This window comes from Cebidichthys violaceus, unplaced genomic scaffold (genome assembly GCF_023349555.1).
Source record: "Cebidichthys violaceus isolate CVI_PGR_0920_01 unplaced genomic scaffold, fCebVio1.0.p SCAF_20, whole genome shotgun sequence".
In the NCBI taxonomy this organism is placed as follows: domain Eukaryota; kingdom Metazoa; phylum Chordata; class Actinopteri; order Perciformes; family Stichaeidae; genus Cebidichthys; species Cebidichthys violaceus.
In genome coordinates, this window is record NW_027176373.1 from 4,189,544 (window position 1) to 4,207,147 (window position 17,604).

General features: G+C 40.5%; 1 protein-coding gene and 1 pseudogene across 2 annotated transcripts in view; both read right to left on the reverse strand.

Moving 5' to 3' along the window:
- Positions 1–9,797, reverse strand: part of LOC137876675 (glutaredoxin domain-containing cysteine-rich protein 2) — a 30,752-nt gene extending 20,955 nt beyond the window's left edge. The window contains exons 1-2 of one of the 2 annotated variants that reach the window (XM_068716451.1): positions 9,760–9,797; positions 5,962–6,032 (exon numbers count right to left, since the gene is read on the reverse strand). The gene's annotated coding sequence lies outside the window, so the exon portion shown is untranslated. Of the gene's footprint in view, positions 1–273; positions 453–5,961; positions 6,033–9,759 lie in introns of those variants that run through there. The other variant, XM_068716450.1, reaches the window with a different exon arrangement.
- LOC137876803 (7-alpha-hydroxycholest-4-en-3-one 12-alpha-hydroxylase-like) lies at positions 1,156–2,346 on the reverse strand (annotated as a pseudogene).
- Positions 9,798–17,604: the final 7,807 nt, after the last annotated feature.

The following is a 17,604-nucleotide window of genomic DNA, read 5'->3' on the forward strand; positions in this document are numbered from 1 at the left end:
ACTGAAAAAGTGCATGTGGTAAATGTATGCGTCAATAATATGAGATCTATTTTCCAAAGGATACATACAGGTATTGCAGTTCCATGCACTTAATATTGCCTTTGTTTCACCATTTAGTAATAGTCTGTCATTCAAAATGTAAGAGCCCAATTTGTTGTATTATGCTAATATTGTCAAACGTGTGTGAGCAGGAGGCAACAGATGAAGGACCCAAATCCAAAGAAGAATAGTTCAGGGATTTATTGACAAAGAAATAAAAATACATGAGCTTACTGGCAATGGTAGAAAAGTCCAATCAGAAGTCGCAGAGTCCATGGATGAACAGGAACAGGGGCAGAAAAACATTCAGGTAGAGACATACAGGGTTAAGGTGGCAAGCAAAGCAAAGCACAAAGAAAAATGAGAGATAAGGTGAAAAGAAAGGTGAGATAGTAGGCGGGTCAGGTCAGGTGACTGCAGGGCAGGAGGAAGTGGCTTGATGTGAGTCAGGTGACGGGACAAGTGAAAAAGTCCAAGGGCACCTGGTGGATGGAAAGAGAATGGCAATAATGGCAAGGACAAGCATGGGCATGGTGGGGAGACAGAGGTGACTGAAGGAAGAGACAGAGGGGAAATGAATATTTAATCCCTCTTGTGTTATATTGTGATTTACTGTGATGTGATTACCACATGAACCATTTCCTCCATCATCACCCCGAAGAGAAGGTGCAATACTTTCAGATTACCAGGACACACCCATAACACAGTGACTGTGTGTTTACAAAGGGTAACCAGAGATTGTTATTATTCAGGAAGATGATTGCATGGTTTGACAACTTGATACAAAATGCAGAAATATTTTGTTTTCAATATGAGCTCAGCTATGTTATACAGGCAGTATGTCATACTGGTTTGTCAGTTACTTCAGCAGTGGAACTGTAAGAGTTATTTTGTTTCATGGGTGAATGAAAGCAGTTTCATTTCAGTGTTAATATACATGATATTAATACCTTTATTGTGTTTAAACGTTATAACACACATATATATTGTGGCGTTATTGATAATGAAGAAGAATAATCATAATGGATTATTATCTCGTTTAAAAGAAACAAAAAAAATATTACTATAAATCAGAAAATGTCTTCACTTCAAGAGGAAACGTGGTTTGATCGTGGGTCAGAATCTGAGTCTGTACCGAAACTGGATGTCTTTCATGGGATGAAGTGCTCCAAAGCCAATTCAACTGACGTCAGGGTCAGGTATTTTTCCATGAGGATTCTTCAGCTCAAACTCAAAGTAGACCACCATGAGGAAAATGAACTGTTTCAGCTCATTGTTGGCAAAGAACCTCCCAGGACACATGGAGGTCCCTGCACTCCAGGGAACGTTGTAATACTTCACCTTCTTCCCTGCTTTGTAGAAATTAATCTTGCTCCCATCTGGCTGCAGAAAGCGATCATATTTGAATGAATGTGGATCAGGGTGAATCTCCGGGTCAGCCTGGATGACACTGTGAGGAAAGACTGCCAACCTGTTGTCCTTGCGGATATGGTATTTGCAACCGTCAGCCATGTTGTAAGTCATATCCTGTCGCACTGATCTGGTAAGGAGGGGTGTCACAATGAGTCGAAGGGTCTCCTCTACAGCGCTATCCATGATTGGTGTTTTCTTCAGCATGTCACAGGTCAGGTTGATCAACGGGCCACCAAGTAGCACTTCATGGCCAGATTCCTTCAGAACCTTATCTACCTCCACCTTCACAGCCGTCATGGCTTCAGGGTGCTTCACGAGGAAGAGGAGCAGCTAGAATGCAGAAGGCCCTGCGCTGCCTTGGGAAACCCAAAGAACCACAAGCATGTACCTGTCTATCATTGATTCCTTTATACCCATCTCCTGTCTGGCCTGTTGCATTTCCCACACACAAGGACTGATGTTGTCCTTGGTCTTCACCTTTTGCATTGACAGAGCTTTCCAGAAGAAAGCCTTTAGGCTCTCAGCCTCCGTCTTTTCCTTTGGGAGCAGGACTCCATAAGCCAGATTGGGAAGGAAGAGGTCAAATTTACAGAACTTGTAAAATGAGGCTTCTGATTCAGCTTTGTCTTTCTCTACATTTCCTTCAGACTTGTGTGACACATTGCCAAAAAGGGATAAGTAGCCAGCCCTAAAAATTGTATTGTAGCTGTACCTAAACAGACTGTCTTCTATCCAAGTCTTTTGAACCACAGATGAGCCAATATTGTCCAACATTACGTTCTGCAAATTGGACATCATGGATTGTGTCAACACTTCCAGTCCAGCATATGAAAACAAACTTTGTGGGTGTTCTTCTATACTGTGAAATGGGTGTCTATTAGAATTACAAGGCATTAACGCCAAATACTGTTAAGGAGTGTGAATAACTCCGCTGCATAAAAAATCCCCTTCAAAATAAAAGCACAGGATTTTTTTTTTTTTTAAATAATTCTTCAGGCAAAGGCCACTGAAAATGGGTTCCCACCAGTTGAGAATCACTGTGTTAAAGGATAGTTGGCCGTATCTGTAGACAGTAAGGGGAAGAAATTTATACTGGGACAGAGTACTCACACACACACACACACCAATTATGGGTGTGTGAAGCACAGGCGAGGAACTTAATCACCAAAACCCTCCACCCTCTGGATGACCACGCTCGTCATCAGTCCTATAGCACTCATTCAGAGACAAAAAAACACGTCCTAGGCTCCCAACATGAGTGCTGTTTGGCTGGAACAGTGTCTAACAAGCCACACGTCAGCTGGTACTACAGCGGTATGAATCCAAAATAATCTAATTTTGCCGTGATTTAATTGCAATAAATATATTTTGAAAAAGGTGCTAAACAAACTATTTAATGATGCTAACTTTTTTCAAAAGTCTAAATTTATGTTTTTTGTCAGTTTTAAAATGCTTGTTTTTTTAAATGAAGTTCAATTAATCAGTGCCAGGCTATGCTAACAATGTAGCTGCTCTATCAACACTTAAAATAGCACCATCTGGGTATTAATATGGCAACAACGTTATAGTTTATAGCATAGACAGTCTATGTTTTACACACAAACATGTATACAGTTTTGTCCAGCCACTATGTTAAATTTTTTCTTCAGAGCCTGGCGTTCATCCTCGGAGCTTGACTATCACCGAGAGCTCTTTTTTTAAATCCGGAGGATAACATATAGTTCAAGAGCGTCATCCGCCCACAAGTAGTAGGTTAGGTTACTTCCATTCATAATTTGAAATAAAGACAGACACTATGATAAATTGCCTTGAAATAGGCAATCTGAAACATTGCTCTGGGCAGAATTGTTCATGCAGCTTTGCAACCGCCCAATAAGGGGCCCAGGGTGTGAAAATATGGGTATCTCTACGCACTATTGGCAGATTAGATGGCAGAGCTATGGACATATTTCTTTTTAATATTAAAGGTTTTTTGTTCTCTATAAATATATAGATAGTATGTTTCCATTTTCAACTCCTCCAAAATGATCCAACTAGCTGCAGAAACTACATTATGTATGTATGAGTGTGTTTTGGAGTGAGCGGAATAAAGAGACAATTTCTTTAAAATCATAATAAGTGAAAGAACACATGAGTTTATCAAATTCCTCAATATTCAACATCTGTACTGGAAGAGTTTATATCCCATTATTTATGCATTCACACCATCAAATATCTTGAATAGAAGGAAGAACCTTTAATACTTGGGCACTGGTATAATGTCATTTAATTCTAAAACTCATAAAGAAAGTAAGGGAAGTACATAATAAAGCCTTTGGGAGCGGAAGTGGATGAACCAGCTTAAAGAAAAAATGGCCGTCAGGGAAGTGAACACACAAGCAAATGTGAAGGGATCATTTCACTGGGCAACGCTACACCTGGCATACTATTGGTTAGGGAATTTTGGCAGGGCTATTGCACTAAATAATCCAAGAGCAGAAGAGAAATCTGATAGCGGATGTTCCACAAACACTGAGATGTAGCCTGAGTGTGAGAAGAAGGGCTGAAGCTGGAATGCAGAAAAGCTGCGCAAGCAACAAAATATCTGCATGCAAGCACACAGTTTAAGCAGAAGCAGAGCAAATCTATGCGCAAGCAAGGGCTATTTGAGGGTTTTGAGGGAAAGCATTACAAAATCTGAAGTGAAATCAATTATCATGCTGTCAAATTAAAAGTCCATGCTCCTAAAAAAAAGATGAGAAAACATTTGTTTGCAAGTTTCCCAAATATATTTTTTATGTTTTTCTAATAATTGTAAAAAAAACTAGCTCAGCAGGTTGGGAAAATCATGTGGATGCTTATTTCATCTAAACTATTCTCAAGATATGGTCCTGTCAGAGAGCGAGAGAGACCAAAGGTGATGGATTATGCCATTATCTACAAACTTTGTCATATTCCTGACCTTGGCTGCTGGAACGAATAGTACCCTGAACTCGACTTGTCACCAAACTATTCTGCTCTATCTTCCTAACCGTCCTGTTACAACCATACACTTCCTCACATTAATCACAATCCCTGTAGTGTAAGAGTTGCATTTCAGTTGAATATATCAGTATGTAGTACTCGATGCGGTACAGCATATTGCACTGAAGCCCAATTGGATCAAGATAATGGATTTCTTATTGAATAAAACAAAACTGCCGTGCAGAAAATTAAATTACTCTTCCAAACTCTTAAAAGACATCATGTAATCAGTTGCTGTGGAAAACTTTGATTGTACTCACAGTATATCTGTCCTGTATCGTAAAGCTGACTTTATGTACTCTGATATTTAGTTTGAAAAAACAGAATCATTTAAGATGATGCTCTATAGCCATCACACACCCCAGATAACTAAGACACTGTAGCTTGTCCTTTTACACAGCAGCCTAATTTTATCCAGGGCAGCTATAACTACTTCGATTCCCTTTTACAGGGCTAATCAGGGTTAAACTGCTGCAGGGATGTGATCATGTTCAGACAGAAAGAGAGCAGATAAGGATGCACAAGGACAGTGGTTTTGAAAGGCACTATTTGAAGTTATAGATTTGCTTCCACGGTCGCTGCAAATTAATGACTTTGTAATTCTGCTGTTAAAATGTAACAGTTCCGTGACGTCAGAAGATCTGTCTCACTAACATTTTAGTGTAAACGTTAGATGTTACATAATGGCAAGAAAAGATTTAGCTTTTTTTAATTATACTTTTTGCCTTCCTTTTATTGTTCCTACCTCCCAACTTTATCTAATTCCTTGACCTTTCCTCCCCTCAACTTATTATTCTTCACACACCGTCTGTGGATCTTTCTCGACTTGGCATCACTATAGCATAGTGAAGAGAAAAAGCGGTGTCTTCGTTATAAATTATAGCATTGGGCATTTCATGGAGGCATTAGTGTAAATTGCCTTGCAGTACCAGGGCAAAATCCATATTTCTGGCACGGTTGTCTCCAGTGGAAAATTGCCTGCAAACCCTTTGGTGCCACATTCTCTCCATTCAGCTACATTTGTCATGCACAGTGCAGCAGGTAATGTGGTCTTTAAAGGCCATAATATGGGTATTTATATGTATATCTCGAGTCAACTGTGTGGGATTTTAGCTCAAATGTGGGTGGGAACAATCAAGTCAAATTTCACACATGGTGAAAGTGGTGCTCAAAACAAGAATGGACCCAATTCATCCTCAACCACAGATTTAAAGGATAGGTGTGTCTTAAAGCAATTATCAGAAGCCCATTGAAACATACAGACAGAGGAAATCCCTTCCTACCGAATTGAGGCTTTGAATTTCTGAGTTAGACAAATCAAGTGGGTATCTTCTAAAGTTACAGTCTTTTTAGTTACTGTCTCTCCATGTCATGCCTCAACGACTGCAGGTTTGGACCCAAAAGCATGACACAGAGACCAGGCAGATAAACATAAAAGTTTGTCTCTACTTGTAGTCAAAAACACAGACAGTGGTCAGGCAGGCAAACAACAAAAGGCAAACTTACAAAGGCAGAAGTCCAGCGTACAGGCAGAATATCATGCAGCCAGGCAACAGGCAGATGAATAGGCTGGAACACTTATTGGGGAATAAATAAGAAAACAACAGGTAAACAAGGGCTGGTATATACACTGCAAGGGTAATGAGGGGAATGGGAACAGGTGAGCAGGTGGGTGGGGCAGTCAGGTGATGAAGGAATGGAGGGAACAGGCATTATTGCAGGTCAGGAGGAAGCGGCAGGGTCTGAAATAACACTAAAGTTAGTATGCAGTATGCACCTTTAAACATTGTGGAGTTAACTTTTAAATTCATTCATGTCCTATTATTTCATGATATTTTGCCACATGTTTAAGTAGGTATTGTGAACAACAGTCTGTTATTAATTCTGTGTTATATATTATCTCATGCCGTTAGCATGTCTCAGATCACAGAGGTTCATACATACTAAGTTGTCTGTTTCAATATGAATCTTAGAGACCTGACCCATACAGCAGTGCACCATTCACCGCCACACATCATTATCTAGTCTTGTCATCTCAAAAGAACTGTTGTGTGTCTGGGCAAGACGAGAGTAAACAAGGCTGTTTTAAGAACAAGTTAGTCAGTTAGCCACACATCCTTATTTTAGCATTAACCCCAGTTGTAAAAAGAAACCAGTTGAGAGAAGGGACAAACTTTGAACAATTCGAAACAGAGGAAACGAAAAAACCACTGCTGTATTGTGTGATTGAATGAATACAACCAGTGCTATGAAGTGTGGTCAGACAGACTTTGTTCAAACTCAAAAGCAAGCATTGATTCAACATCATACAAGCAATGGGCTCAAAGTAGTCATATAATACACTTATTTGTAAAATCGTGCCAAAACACAAAGGTTAACTCATCAAGCTGTCTGGCAGTGTGTGTACTGGTAGTTCTTTTTGTCGATTACAGTGTGCAAACTGTTTTCCCACTGTGTCTCTGGCTACAAAGTATAGTGTCTGGGGGTTCGGCGATGCACTACACAAACACTCCTGGCAGAGATAAAAAAAATAAAAAATAAAAACTCACCACTAGGTCCATTAAGTAGAATTGCTGTTATTATCACGCAGAAGAGATGGACACAAATGCGTTAAATACACTAATATCCAGTGTTCCCACCTTCCTGTCTGTCATGTGTAAGATCTGAGGAGCTCCATACACTATGGCTGTCATTTGTTTTTCCTGCATTTGAGTCTCTGTTTCTCTGTGCCTCTCTTCTTGTCTTCTCTCTGTCTGATCCTCGCCTGCTCGTTCCCTTTTACACATTGTTCCACCAGATGTCTACTTTGAAATGTCAACGTTTCTTCCCTTTCAGATCGTCAATGAAACTCTGAGAAGAGGATATAGAGCAGGTCGGTGGCTTCATCTTCCTTTCCCCTCTCATCTGTTTTACATAAATATTTGTCAGTCTATCTTCGCCTCTATCTGTTTCTGTCCTGCTATTTTTATCCCGGTCTTTCTTCCTGTCTATTCTTTTGGTCTCTCCCGTCACTTTTTTGTCCTTTTACTTTGTCTCTCTCTATCCTCGCACAGCTCTCAGCTGTATTAACGAAAGGATGACTGATGTAGGTGTTGGCTGGGAGATGGAGCCAGTCATTTACTTTCCGGTTTTCTGCAGGGCAACCCTCGGGCCAGACACACTTCGACCACAGACATCACCATGAGTGCTTTTAGCCAAGCTGAAATAGCACTCATGCGTACGGTACTGCATCCATACATCTGCACGATTGGACTACACACATACTGCTATTGCCTCTGACAGACTGATGTTTGCTGGTGTCCCAGGGAGTCGGAGTCAAAACAATACCCTCTAATTGAATCCCCTGTGTTGCCACTTCAACATTCTCTCACAGTCAATTACTCTATTGAAGGACATGTGCTTCTTTGGTGCATTTGCTTGTCTGTCTGGTTTTCTTCTATATGTCTCTTTGCATGGCCCTCTGTCTTTTCTGACCCTCTTTTCAAACTTTGTGTCAAGAGGTTGCTTTTGTTAGCATTCACTATTTGCATGTGTGACTGGTATTGCACGCATGTATGAGTTGGCTATCTCTCCTGGGTAAAATTGTTTTAATCTTTGTGTCCAGTTCTCTGACGCCACGTGTGCAAATTTGTGCAAATACACACATTTCCATGTGTACGCATTTGTGTCTTGTATATGTGTGTGTGTCCTCTGTGTGTACTGAATGACACCTCAACCAGTCGGTCTCCTCCATGCCTCATCGCTCTTCTTTGTTTTCCTGTTCGTTTGACTGACATGTCATCCTCAAAAGATGTTTGCATCGCCTAAGAACTCTAGATTGGACACGCTTGCTCAATCCGAGCCTGGGCTGTGTTTGAAGACAGACAGGCAGTATTGTTCTGGTTTATTTATAGTCTTCCACACTTGTTCGCACTGTGGAGACTATGTTTTGATAAGACATCTCACACAGGGAGATCAGGCCCTCAGTAGTTACACATTATCTGTAGTATTTGTTTTAATGTCCTCGGATTGGAGAGGTGAGTCAAAGCTGGAGCTTAATGTTTGTTGTTAATGTTTGTTCTTGAACACAACCACTGCACGCCATATTGCATTGGGATATAACAAAATCAAATAGTAACTACTTCTCTTCTAAGTAGGCAGTTCCGTTTTTATAAGGTGGGTGGCAAAGTAATACATTTACATAGTCCAAAACAGGGGTATTTAATTAACATTCCAAAAGGTCCAGATAGAGAAAATCTCCTCGGGCAAAGGTCCGGAACATTAAAATAATATCTAACTTGCGCTATTTAGTGCCATATATATATATATATATATATATATATATATATATATATATATATATATATATATATATATATATTCAAGAAGCCTAGTAGTAGTAACAACGTCTCTGTGTAGCCAACAACTGTCAAATCAAATAAAGAAAGTACACATCAATTATATTTTAACAATTATTATTCTCAGTTTTCAAATTTAAGTGGATGGATTATAAATAATACATAAAAATACATAAATAAATGTTCTTCTCATTTCAAGTAAAATAAGGGCTGGATTAAAGAATAACTGACATAACAGAAAGCGTTTGAAAAATGTGCATCTTAATAGCAGACCATCTCAAGGTGTCACTCAGAGAGAACCAGGACATTCTGATGTAGCATTTAAAAATTAAAGCCCTTCCAAATCGCATGCATGAGCTAACTTCAAATCACATTCATGAGACAATTTGTCTAATTTCAGATTAGATTTTAGAGGAAATGGTGCATAGTTACAAAATCATTTCACCTCAGGTTAAAATGAAGTAATTCATTTTAGAAAAATGTATTTCACTGAATTGCCCTGCAACTTTAAATTCAGTTAATTCAGGTGTGAAGTGATGTCAATCAAAAAAGCCACATTATTATATTTTTTTCATCTTCTAACAAGAAAAATGTGTGTACATGGACTTTATCTGTGGTTATTAAACTACTTGTTTCAGCTCTATTATCTCTGTTAACATCATAGTTGGTCAGTGAATTAACATGTTAGGATTATGATCATATTGGGCTCTTAGGTTGTTTATTATCTGTGACTTCATTTCAGATGTGAGTGGGTACGTTTGCTCAAAAGAGTTGTGCTTTGTCTCGTAGCGACGCTTCACATTACCGCTTTCAATAATCGCCACGGTCTCTGAACATATGAGACACACTGGTTTTAAACTGTCCGTGGGAAGAATTAACCTATAAGAGTCTGTTCATTGTTGGTTAAAGACTCTGGTCACTTCTCTCTCTTTGGAGAACGTCATGTGAAATAACTTCTCTGACTCACGTAATAATTCTTCTACTCCTTGTTCTCTTTCCTCGTCTCCCCCGTGTGTGTACGTCTCACTCGAGTCAGGAAACTTGTCAGAATACCCATATTTGATTGGCTGCGCTGCATCACGTGATGTGATTTACGCCGCTGAACAAGTGCCGTAAAGGCTGGAAAAGCTGCGCCGGTTAAAATAAAAACGCTCCGTCAAAATGTAATAATTCTCAATTATCTATCGGTTTTAGGTCCTGGGTCCGGATACAACGGCATGTGGGTCCGGATCCGGACCGCGGTCCGCCTCTTAGTGACCCCTGGTCCAAAACAACAAATTAAACAATTCCATGTATAATGTCCATGTGACTCTTAAAGAACACTGTATATAATGTCTGATCATTTTGAAGCACGTGGGTGGGGGATGTGGACAGGTGAAAAAGAGCAGTTACCCGCCCGCCTGTAAGGCAAATCCTCTGGTCATATCTCTAAGTGACAACTGTGACAGGCGCACACACACTCATCTAGAGGTCTGCGATAAGGTAATCCATTTACTGGAGGTTTCCCGCTATCATGCTGAATGATGGAAACCAGCTTTCATCTTTCAACTCTCTCCCCCTGTATACGTATAACTGTCTCTCTTTCACACACAAACACAGTTTATCATTCAAAAGGATTAATCAGTTTACGAGTATATGTAGGTGGTGAGAAGAAAACTCAACCCCACAAAGATAAGCAGTTGAATATTTTAGCTTCAGCCAGTAGGCAGGTGTAATGTAATTCAATCACAGTAGTTCTCATTTAATTCTGTATATGGTTCTGTGGAGGTTGCACATTATTCAAGGACATTTCAAAATGAAGCAGAGGAACATTTACACACACACACACACACACACACACACACACACACACACACACACACACACACACACGCACACACATGACAGATGGACTTTAGCTAAATTCAAAGATTTCCAACTATAGACTAAATGTCAGAGGCCCCTCTTCTGTGACAGATGTGTGTTTGTGTGATAATGAGCTCCACAGAGCTATAGTTGTTTTGATGTTTCATTCTAGTGCATTTGACACCATGCAAAATTCTTCTTTTATGTCACACGCACACACACACATACACACAGGTAATTCTTTGAAAATCCCTAAAGAAGCAGTGAATCTGGTTTCAACCCACATCCGCAAACAAAAAGCAATGGTTGAAAGGGTCGCTTGAACATTGACTGACAACACTGGAGGTAAACAGAACAGAGATATGGACACGGGTTCTTCCTACATTAGATAATAATTACTTTAACCACATTGGCAGCTGTCACCTTGGAAATAGATGATTCACCAGACCACATTATTGTTTTTCATTGCTCATAGGTTCAGATTTGCACCCCTCACATCCATGGATGGATTTCTGAGCGGGCCAACGAGACACAGATCAGAGGCCCTGGAGGTGGGGGGGGGGGGGGGGGGGGGGGTCAAGGGGCCCCTACAAGCAAGAGTATCTGTGTGATGTGACTGCTATTATGATTTGTCATTGAACAGTGAAATGACATAAATATTTTTCAAGCAAACTAAAGGAATGACCTAAAAATTCACTTTAAAGTTGCCGCAAGAAAGAAGCCATCATGACACCTTCAGACAAAATGTTTATCCCCTCAGGTTTTCTGCTGGACGTTTAGAACTAGTGCTCCGTATGCTGAAAATATTGGTCGTCCAAGCCTGCAGGGAGAAATAAAAAGGGACCTTCTTCTGAAAAACACAGAACAGGCAGCCTGCAGCTTGATGGTAATTCTTAGGAAACCCAGCTATTTAATCGGGTTTCATTCTGGGTAAATACTTGATTAGGAGAATTCACATCAGCAATCACAAACCAATGGTTGAATGGGCTGCTTAAACATTATAAGCATTCTCAGAATGCACTTAAATTGGTTACTAATTATACTTTAATCAAATATGACCGCAATTGCGAAGGTCATGTCCCTTACATTGTTTATTTAAGAACACTGCCAATGCTACAAACTAGCATCGTCCAGTGGGGCTATGTGTCATTAAACAAGTGATGGTCTTTCTCTTTGTACATGTCCCACTAATTTGAAACTACTGCTAAAAAGAACAGCTCACTATTCATGAACGTAGCCACAAGGTTATGTCACTGAGGCATCCGGGGAGAAACATTGGGTTTGCGGTTGAACAGTTCAGAGAGACTGTGACATTTCGACATGACATGTAGGATGCATCTTTCACCATTAATCACAGTCTGCAGTATGGAAACAGGACTATTAATAGAACAGTCCACCCATGTAAACATCCTAATTGGAGTGACGCCTGGCTCTGATTATTGGCCACAATAGTTAGCCGACATGCAGCTGATATGTTTGTAGTCAAGATGAGGAATGTCTCTGGACGACGTCTGAAGCTGCTACAAAAGTCTAGCATGCGAGCGGTGAGGGAGGGGAGGACGGGTGGAGCGTGGGAGGGAGTGTGGAGTGGGCTAGAGGATGAAGAAGACGAACCCCAAAGACTTTGCATCACTCGTTCGCACACTCGCTCTCTTTTTCTCTCTGCATCATTTAAACTGACTTCGCAGCGCACACCTACAGATTTTTCCACACTTACTAAGGCACTGCAGACTTTTGACATGTAGTAATCACACACACGCATGCACACACACACACACACACACACACACACACACACACACACACACACACTTTGGATGTGCCAGATGAAAGAACACCTACATCAATGGCAGGACTGTGGAAGCGTGTGTTGTAGAGATAAAAGCATTATGCAACACATGCCAGCCTGTAACCACCCTTCATGTCATGTAAGCTATGAGGCGGTCGCAAACTACACAAACACACACACACATACAGCATACACACTTATAGGTCACATGACATTAGGTATGGAGAGACATATAGAAGACTTGCAGTACAGAACAGCTAATGTGACAGGGCTGACAGATGGAAGATGGCCTGTAGGAGTTGCCTAAGATGATGTGCAGAAACAGAGTTATTGACTAAGACTACATCATGATGCAACTAACGCATAATGTGGACTAAATATTAGCAAGTTTGCTTCCCATGCAAAATCAACGGTACATAAATCATTAACAATAGCGTAAATAGGGGTGTGAGACTGACAGGTAAGCAGGTATGAAGCCAGATAGGAAATTAAAATAATACATGATTTAAATATTTAGTGTTTCTATCAGGGATATCCATCACATATAAAATCCGTGATGTTATGCTGACACACTAAGTAAGATGCCACTTTCCATATAGCGTATTTCCTGGCATCATGTTGACTGACAGTTGTTTTTAAACCTTTATTTATCCCAGTCAATGCAGCACATTTGACCTTTTCCAGCAACCAGTGCTGCACTGATACCCACTGATTGTACAGAGATATTACAGGACACAAGCCCCAGAGCTTAAAGTGAAGCGTCATTCTGTCAGAGCATCTACCCTCCTATGTCACATCAGCCGGCAGTAAATAGAGTGGGTAATGAGAAGTTAATCTCCAGGGACAGTGTTAGGTCTCGTCTGCGACGACAGTTTCCACCAGCCTGTGCTGTTATGTGGAGCAACACAATATTTATTGAATAATTTTGTTTTATTTTTAGTTGTTTTGAGTTCCGTTTCCTATGCAAATGTGAAAAAAAACATAAAATATGAAAATTACAATAAGTCCAAAAATGCTGCCATGCCAGTTGTTATTTCCTAAAACTGCAGCCTTCTTTTACATTAACTTCATACTAATGACAACAAACAGTTCTTTTAACAGTGTTGTTGTTATTTGCTGCCAACATACTTTGACAGAATGAGTAGCAAAGAAATTCTAAAATAAGTCACTGCACAATTTAAAAACAAATGTTATGTTGAAAGCTCACTTAAATACCTTATAAGTTTCCACACATTTGCACCTTATATTCATAAATGATGTATTATGTGTAATGGAATTAGGATGATTGACAAGTAATACAAATGTAGGCTATGAAACAAAACAAGTTCATGGGACACTTTGGATATTGTTTCAGAGGAGACAACTCTCATGTATGCTAACAATGGAGATGAAGCCAGGATACAATTAGTTTAGCATAGTTTAGCATCAAGACTGGAAGTAAGTTTAAACCATACCAAAACAGAATTGTCAAAATGATAAGCTGTGATTTCACACACAGACTCCAAGAAGTCACTGCCACTGTTGACCAAGAAATAGCTTCACTTCATAACTTCCTGTAAGAGCAGTCCACATATTTCCCAAAATGTTGAACTATTCCTTTAAGAAAAGAATACGTGCATGAGACAAAATCACCTATCAAAAACCCCCAACGCATAAAGAAGTTGGACCTGCGTTTTCTTTGAGGACAACTTCAGTCCACTTGGATTTGCACTTTATCATACAAATCTTCATCTGTGGGTCTGATATTTGGCTTTCTTCATAGGGCAAAGAGGTCTTGGTCTTAGAGGAATGAAGGAGGGAGGAATCTAGTTCACAGATTTGAAATAGAAATTCTGTTTACATCTGGTGACGGGGGAGGCACCAGAGGACACCAGGCTTCACTCTGGTGTTTTTAAATCCATATTTGAAAGAATACTGTGTGTGGAAATATTATCAGCCAGGAGTTGACGGTCATCTACCTTGTTTAATAAGGTTCTTTAGCTATTATGCAGAACACTCAGACACATCACAACTGGCAGACAGTGTGCTGAAGATGTAAATGTGTCGAGTGGGAAACAGATGACTCATCAGATCACAAAACTGTTTTCCATTGCTCATGGGTTTAGGTTTGCACCCCACACATCCAGGGGTGGATTTCTGAGTGAGCCAATCAGACACAGATCAGAGACCCTGGGGGTCAAGGGGCCCCTACAAGAAGGGTCTCTGTGTGAAGTGACTTCTGTTAAGATTCCTCATTGCACAGCGAAATGCCAAAAAGACCTTCTGGCCTAAAGATTCACTTTGAAGTTGTCACAAGAAATAAGCCATCATGACACCTTCAAATGAAGTGTTCATCCCCTCAGGTTTTCTGTTGGACATTTAGGGCTCCGTACTGACATCATGCAATATTGGTCCTCTAAGCCTGCAGGGAGAAAACAAGGACCTGTCCTTTCAGAATCTATGCTCGCATCAAAAATATGCATGTTTTTGCAGGACGAAGATCCAAAAAGCCAGTGGCAGTGTGATAATTTGTGTGTATGTATTGGAGCTCCACAGGAGCTAAAAGATATGGTAGAAAATTACACCTCTACAAGAACAGCGAGACGTATATATAGCAGCGTCATGGCACAACTGTGAGTGGGAGGGGCAGGAATAAATCAAGAAAACTTTGCATCTGCCGACTTTAAGGCATTCCAACAAGAATGAGTGACATTCAACAGACAGGCCTCTCTGTTTGAACACCCTCAAAAATGCAAGTGTTTTATTATAGAGGTGTTTAATACTCACAATTGTAGGATGCCCTAGATAATTTTGCCACCCTCCATTTTTGGATATATTTTTTCCAATTACCTTGCGCACCAGTTAGATAATTTAACAGTTTTCCCGCAGTAAATTTTGAGGTATACTTCTGTGGAAGAAATTATCCTGATGATTATCTTTTTCTTTTCTTTTTTTATTCTGGAGGATTATTTGCAACGTTTTATTTTTTTCCTTCAAGAAACCTCATAAACTATTTGACCTGTTTCTTGCCTCATATTGCTTCAGCTCCCATATACATGTGGTCACATCAGACCTCCTTTGAAGTTGACACGTATACCCCTAATTGAAATTTTAACTTTGAAGTCGAATTTGGTGTTTCTGCTTCGTTACATATAAACGGTTTCATCATTTAGTTACAATGTATAAATCCATTCACCTCTGGGTACTATGTCCAAATTTAACATGGGACCAATACTAATCTGCAGCTATAAGCAATATCATGCTACTGAATTAATCATCAACTGCTTTAATGTTTTCAAACATACATTTTTCTAAAATACATCCAAATAATTCAGTACGATACATGACAAAATTGTAAACATTGCCCATATTTGTTTATTTCAATTAATGCTAGAGGAAAAGAAAGCCATCTGCCATATTTTCTAGTTCTGGTTACTGCCATGTTTTAATGACCTCAAAGGACTGACAGCTTACATGGTGGAAAAAAATTATCCTCCCTTTTCTTGTCATCCAAGGAATTTAAGGATAAATTCTTTAGCAGAGAGGAATATAGTCCTGGCGCGGAACAAAAACTACAAAAGCAAGCAAATCTCTAGTATTATAATCCTTGTGTATGACTGTGCTTTTTGAAGTCAAATCATTCCCACAATGAAATCCTCCTCCTGTCTGTCTTCGGGAAGAAAAAAATTCTATAAAACCGCCTGCTAAGTCTGAGGAGCGGAGCGGTGCCAACCAATTCCGAGCTTCCATCATCACACACCAACACATAACCCAAAACAGGACAACTCCACTCAGTGGCAGAGCACACCGACTCCCGTACAAACTGCCAAGGCTCCTACAACAGCAGCTGAATACCCCCCCCGCCTCCCTCTATGACGATGATGATGATGATGGTGTGTGTGTGTGTGTGTGTGTGTGTGTGTGTGTGTGTGTGTGTGTGTGTGTGTGTGTGTGTGTGTGTGTGTGAGAGAGAGAAAGACAAGAAAAACAGAGAGAGGCATGGGAAGGGCAAGGATTAAGCAAAAGAGTATCACGGAGAAAGTGATACGGAGAGAGAGTGTGTGAGGAAGTGTGTGTTATGTAAACCCCAGGTGGCGCTTGTTGTCCTGGATAGAAGTATCACCAGGGGGACAACTGCTCCAGCTTTGCAGGTCCCTCCACACCTCTCTCTTTCCTTCTCTCGCCTCTCTTTGTTCACAAACACACACACTAGCAGGAGTCGAGAAGAAGAGGAAATAAATAAAAGAGGGCAAAGGGAGGAGAAGAAATGAAATAATTGAGGAGAAAGGGGGGATGGAGGGAAGGCAAGAACGAAAAGACCGTCGAGAGGAAATGCATTCAGGAGGTAGAGACGACAGACGGGAAAAGAAAAGGGAAATCCATTAAAAAGCCATATCAGAAATGTCAGTGTGTAGTTTGGGGAAAGCAGAAACACTCACACCTTCAGCTGGTTGTTATTCAGTCACGTGTGTGGCTCTAGAGGGCATGGTAACACCGCGCAATGAGCACAATCATGGGGAAAGTCTTTTCGGATACATACATCACACACATTTCCACACCCACACAAACACAGCTCCCTGAAGGGCTGTTGTCGATAACAGCCTGTACTCTACACCTGATGCATCTGTGGGGATAGTCGTCTCCGATGCTAAAACAGCAGGAAAGAACATCAGCAGACGTGTTTTATGGTCCATGTCCGACTGCTGACTTAGGATGGGCTTCACTGTTCCAAATCTTGACCTCTACGACTGCTGTGGAAATCCCAACTCTGACCTCAGATCAACACTTAAGACTTAAGCAGCTGTGGGAATAGAAAACAGACAAGAGGGATCCAGATCTGGGACAACACTGCCCCCTAACGGTTCAGTCAGGGAAGTGTATCCGACAGATGACGTAAGGCCAGGCCGTGTCAGTGTGTGTGTGTGTGTGTGTGTGTGTGTGTGTGTGTGTGTGTGTGTGTGTGTGTGTGTGAGAGAGTACAGTAAACATGCAAGATGTAAATAGGTTTGAGGTTTTGTAAGCACACACAAGGGTTCCTTGTTTTGTTCGTTGTATTTTGGGTTTTGTTCCATGAAACAGCAGTAAATCCCACATGTGACATAATTGAAGGGTCAGTTTACCCCAAATTAGATAAGAAATTGCATGAACTGACCCTTTAAAAGTAGAAATGTGGGCCTTACTCTGGACACTGGAGGATGC